Source organism: Marmota flaviventris, chromosome 14 (assembly GCF_047511675.1).
Source record: "Marmota flaviventris isolate mMarFla1 chromosome 14, mMarFla1.hap1, whole genome shotgun sequence".
In the NCBI taxonomy this organism is placed as follows: domain Eukaryota; kingdom Metazoa; phylum Chordata; class Mammalia; order Rodentia; family Sciuridae; genus Marmota; species Marmota flaviventris.
The window spans coordinates 84112123-84117970 of record NC_092511.1 but is presented as its reverse complement, the minus strand read 5'-3'; the positions used below and the strand labels follow the sequence as shown (position 1 = coordinate 84117970).

General features: G+C 53.5%; 1 long non-coding RNA gene across 1 annotated transcript; it reads left to right on the top strand.

Moving 5' to 3' along the window:
* The first annotated feature begins 616 nt into the window (after positions 1-616).
* Positions 617-3988, top strand: LOC139701743 (uncharacterized). Its single transcript, XR_011704252.1, has 3 exons — positions 617-1356; positions 1503-1579; positions 2747-3988. It is a non-coding gene; the product is annotated as an uncharacterized lncRNA (long non-coding RNA).
* The last annotated feature ends 1860 nt before the right edge of the window (positions 3989-5848 follow it).

Sequence of the window (5848 nt, the reverse complement as noted above, 5' to 3'; positions counted from 1 at the left end):
GCAGTGGAGGACCGCAAGGGGGAGGTGCTGGGCTGGCATCACATGCCCCGCTAGAAAAAGGTGGCCCGGGGTTTGTCTCTAGATCAGAAGGACCGCCTGGACAGTGCTGTGCTAGGAAACCTAACAGCCGGTTCTCCAGGTCCTAACCCGTCGCTGGCTGTTTCCCTGGGTAAACCTCCCACTGGCCTAGCTCCTGAAGGGATGGGGGGGGGGGGGCATGCATCTCATGAACCCCACAGACACGGCACAGGAAGTAGTAAAATGTGCTAAAATAGGAAATGATGCGTGTTGAGTGTCCTTTACCTTCCTTTTTTATTTGTCTACCAGAGGTTCTGTCATTTTAAATAATGGCTGTGTTTAACAAGGAGTTTGCAAAAATTCCTAGAGATCTTGGAGTCATGTCTGGCAGGCCAGTGCTGGCCCTCATAGTCCCTCGGCACTGGGGTGTCCGCAGGAGGGAGGAGGCCCCGCCCCCGCCCAGGACTGCGGCCACGCCCACAAGCAGGCACGGCGGTCACGCCCACAACCCTAACACCGTGGCCACGCCCACAACGTAGGCACGGAGGTCTCGCCCACAGCAGCACGTGGGCGCCATGTGCTCGTGATGAGAGCCGAGCTCCCGACCGGAAGTGGGAGCAGCGGGAGCGGAGCGGAACGTCTGGGAAACGCTGCGTACTGCGGCTCCCAGCAGCGGGCTCCCGTTCCCGCGTGCACTTGAGGAAAGGAAGCGCTGGCCGGAGGGGCCCATGGGACCTGGGGGTGCTGCTCCAGGAGGCCCTGAGAGAATCTGGGTGTGGGAAACGCGCAGGAGAGGGAGCAGCCAGACCGCCTGGAGGGCCAGACGGAGGCAACCAGGGCGCCCCCTGCCTTCTCAGCCCGAGCAGGGGAATGACTGTGACCTCTGAGGCTGAAAGAGCTGGGTTGCGGCTGGAGGGCAAGGGGAGAGGGCTCCCGCTCCCCACAGCATAGCTGTAGGTGTCCCTAACAGGCCTATGAGGCGGGACACTGAGTGGCGGCCCGGGAGACCCCAAGCCCTCATCTGTGTAAGAGCCTGCTTCTCTCCCTTCCTCGCAAGCCCAGCTTTTGATCTGCGCGGATCTGGGGCAGTGACAACCAGAAGGGACAGAGTTGTCAGGGTCTGGGAAAGAGGGCCTGAGCAGGACCAGGGTGGACTCCGGCCTGCCGGGCCTTGCCCGTGGCCCCCAGGACATCGGAGGGCATAGGGTTCTGTTATCTCTGCACACCTCACACCCTCACCTAGCCACAGTCAGCAAAGAAGGTGACAGCAGAGGCTGGGACAGCCAGTGATAGCACTGAGACCCGGGAGGGCCACCCGGAGAAGCAGGGGGTACCCAGGTGAGTTTGAATTCTTGATAAACAACAATAATGCATAGTACAAACATGTCCCCAATATTACATGGGATGTTTTTATTTAGTACTGGGGATTAACCCCAAGGTGCTTTACCACTGAGCTTTATCCCCAACCCTTTTTATTTTGACAGAATCTCACCTAAGTTGCCCAGGCTGGCCTCGACTTGCAATCCTCCTGCCTCAGCCTCTCAAACTGCTGGGATTATAGGTATGTACCACTGAACCCAGGCAGGTTGTATTTATACTAAAAATCATTATTCATTGTTTATCTTATATCAAATTCCTATATACCTTCCCACTAGTGCCCCCATTGTTAACATTCTATGTTAATATAGTACAGTTATAGTAATTAATGAGCCAATATTGATACACTATTCTTAGCAAAAGCCTATATTTGTTCACTATGTACATACTACATACACAGTGGTGTGGACATTCACTACGTCTACACTGCAGGGCTACTGGGGATCTGCACTCATGCCTTGAAGGTGTGGTAACTATATAAACTACGTGGAATTCTTCATTAGGGAGATTTGTCTCTTTGCCCCACTTATTTATTTACCAGATGATTTATCTGGATATTTACTTTATACTATAGGGGTAAAGAGTTCCTCACTTCCCTCTCTCAAGTTTGCACCTCTGTCTGCTGAAATAAAGCCACGAGATGGAGGAGAGGAAAGTACCAGGCCTGGTCCCAGGGGCCTGGCTGGAGGCGGGGCACCAAGACACCAGTGAGATTCTGAAGCTTCTCCGCCCCTTCTCCAAGGGGAGAGGGACAGGGACTGTAGGCAGTTTTAGAGGAAGAGGGTCGCGAATGGCCTGAAGGACAGACAGTGCCTGCAGCACACTTCCTGGCCCATGTATGCTAGGATTTTCCGTCTTCTTCTGTGATGGGGTGTCTCCTCTTCCTCAGTCAATGACAGTCCGTAGGAAGACGGAAGGCCATAGTGTTCTCCTTTGGTAGACCTGGCCTTTGAACAGACAGGGCAACCTCAGGGAAGGGTCTGCTGTCTCCTGGTGACAGTAACATAGCTAGCATACCAAGGCGCTACAGTGTAGGGTATCCTGTTTTGAGCCCCCAAGGTACTTTGGGTCATAATCCAATACTACTTTATTTTCTTGCTGAAATTATTCTAGCTTTGGGCATGAGTGCTCTTCTTGTTGGCTGCACACACATGCCCACACGCACACTCCTTATATCCCGGCACTCTGAGATGTTCAGCGCATCCTGCCTGTCTCCTGCCCCAGCCCTGGAGTCAGCCATCTCTCTAAGAGGAGGTGCTCCTGTGTTCTACTGAGGGTGGTGTCAGAGGCCATCATCTGTGTGCTATGTGTGCTTGTTGCTGTGAGGTGTTACTATCCCTGGCCCTCCCAGGTGACCGAGCAAGGACGTCTGTGTATGTGCACTTGTGTATACACGCGGCTGTTGCACATCTCTGCATGGTTTTCATTGGTTGCTGCTCCATGATCCACCACATCCAGTGTCTCGTGGCCAACTGTGTCAGCACTTCTGTCCTCCGGCATGGAACACTTGCTGTTCAGCTTTGGATATGAGGTGTTCCCAACCAGTAAGTCAATCTCCTGGTGGAATTAACTGATGCCTCAAGGCGAGTGGAGTCTCTGCACCCTCTGATCGTCATACAAGCTGCCTTCCTGTGCACACCTTCTGCCATGATGTTTTGCCTCACCTGGAGCCTTGAGGAGTGCAGCCAGCCATCCATGGACTGAGACCTCTGAAACTGCGAGCCCCAAATAAGTTGATCCTCCTCTACAATTGTTCTGGTCATTAGTCACAGCAGGGAAAAAGCTGACTGAAACACTTACTGTCATTGGGCTTTTTCCTCGCCCTCCTTCTTAAACGTTAAGTGTGCTAATTATTTCCAGCGCCCACACTCAGCCCACCGGAGATGTCCTCTTCACCTGCTGCTTTACCCCGACTGCAAGCTCATGGGAAGCACACCGTCCATCCTCTTGGAGCCACTTTCACTGGGCACCTCAGGGGGAATACTGGCTTCTTGGTCTACTTCCTGTTGCTCTAACAAAACACCTAAGGCCAGGTTATTTATAAAGCAATCAAGGTTATTCAGCTCACAGTTCTGGAGACAGAACAGCGCACGGCATGGCACAGGCACCTGTTCTGCCCCTGCGGGGGGCCTCATGCTGAATGGTAACATGGCGGAGGACAGCACATGGTGGGTCGGAGCAGGCACGCCAGCTCAGATCTCTTCTTACAAGGCCACTGACCCCAGCATGCGAGCCCCCCCCCCCTCAGCCTCATGGGACCCTGGTGACCTCCAGAACACCCCACTCCCAGGCCATTAACTTATGAATTGAGGGACCAGGTTTCCAGTCCATAAACCTTTATGGGACACACTCCATGGCACTAGGCAAGGTATTTGCTTGGATTCTTGGTTTTGCTAATAGGACAGAACTGCAGAGAGTTGGAATCAAGGCCATTTATCTGTGGTTTCTTTTCTGGAGAAAGCACGATACTTGCTTTTTTGTTTAATGTTCAGGTTGAAATTAGAAACTTGCATCAGTATCTGCAGTTTTCTGTGTTTTCACTGACGATGACTTCATATCAGAACTATCAGGAATGCTCCTGCACGCACAAGAGGAGTGAGCAAGGGCAGGCTTGGGGCAGATTTTGCCTACGCCATGTTTCAGCTGGAGGCAGGTGTAGTACCCACCGGAGGCCGTGGGCTTGCTGGAGTGACATGTGCTTTTGCTTGGCTCCTCATTGCTTCCAGAGGCTGAAGGTCTGGCTCTGTCTCCTGCACCACTCCGTCTCCTTGAGTTCCTCTGAGACGCTGTCTTTCCCAGTAACACTCAGAAAAGATCCAACACCAGATTTTATTCTGTTTGTTCAGATATGATCTTTTTTTTTTTTTTTTTTTGGTACCACTGAGCCACATGCCCAGCCCTATTTTGTATTTTATTTAGAGACAAGAGTCTCACTGAGACCCTGCTTAGTGCCTCGCCATCTCTGAGGCTGGCTTTGAACTCTCCATCCTCCTGCCTCAGCCTTAGCTGCTGGGGTTACAGGGGTGTGCCACCGTGCCTGGCCAGATACGATCCTTCTTAGTCCACAAAGTGAGGTGGCCATCTGTGACAGCTAGCTCCTGGTGTTGCCAGATTGGAAGAACAGTTTAAAGTCTGCCTGCTCTACGGGCAACACCAGCAATCCCTTTTGTTCATTTCTTTCAATGGGGTTGGATGGGATTCTGCCATCTTGATTGCCATTGTTGGATTTCTTAGTGGAAGATGAGCTTGCTTTGGACACTAGGTAGCTTATCCACACCATAAAAGCATGGTGCCCCCGAGAACCGGCTCCCAGCATGGCGCATCACCTCTGGATTCTCCCTCCCCCAAAGGTGTCCGAGTGTCCAACCACAGCCCCCACAAGGGCCTGGCTTCAGTACACACGGCCCTTGTGGTTGTCACCCCCCAAACATCAGGAGCACCCGGTGCACCTGGGATGAGGTACAGGGCAACACAGCTGATTCTGGACTTGGCACAGGAGAAATTTGGCCCCAGGTTTGTGCCACTTTTTCTTCCCTTTGGCTTGACATCAGATAACTGTGTCTTATCTGAGAAGTTTTCAACTCTCCCTCCAGAGCTTTCCCGTCCTTTGGGGGTTTTCAGATATAGTAGAGCCAGAGAGGAGCCCTGCCTACCCCTGAGGGCTAGTTTCTGTGTTTTCCGCCCATTCCACACATTTCAGAGGTGGTGGCTTTTTTTGGAGCAGGGCTCTAAGACACCTCAAGAAATGCCCTCTTCTGTGGGTGCTAATGGCTCCCAGAGTCAGGGCAGCTGTCAGGGCTCCTGCTGGTGCAGAGAGGATGCCCTGCACCATGCCCTGGAGACGCCGCTGCTCGGGCACCTTGGCCTCGTTTCTGCCCCTGAAATACAGGGACTCTGCCACCAACCCAGGGCCTTTGCCACTTACCTGTGTCTACTAGGAATCTCTTCCCCAACTCTCCACAGGGCAGCTGTCCACCACCCTCAGGCCGTAGCCCCTGCCCGACACACACGGACGCGCACACGCACACCCGTCAGGCAAAGCCCATTACTCCGCTGGCTCTTTTGTGGTCACAGTGGTTGTTCTTATCCAAATGAACTTACCCTACACGTTTCCTGGCCAGGTACTCAGTGTCCTGCTAAAGCTGGACTCAGCAAAGGGAGTCTCGTCCCTTCCACACGCACTGTGGTGCTCATGCCCTTGGCTGACCAGCACTGGAGGACCAGCCACCAGCCGCCTTCCAGGAGGCAGAGAATTGGGGGGCATGGTGCTCCTGCCTTTAAGACCTTCCCAGCAGAGGCAGAAGCAAGCACCTGGGGTCCCCAGAGATCAAGCCGTGCATGGGCACTGGGTGGGCAGCCAGAGTGCCACCGGTGGGTCAGCAGGCAACCTCGGGAGGAAGGGACAGGGCAGAGTCAGAGCAGGGCCAGAAGTATAGGCTAGCAGCAGTCGGGA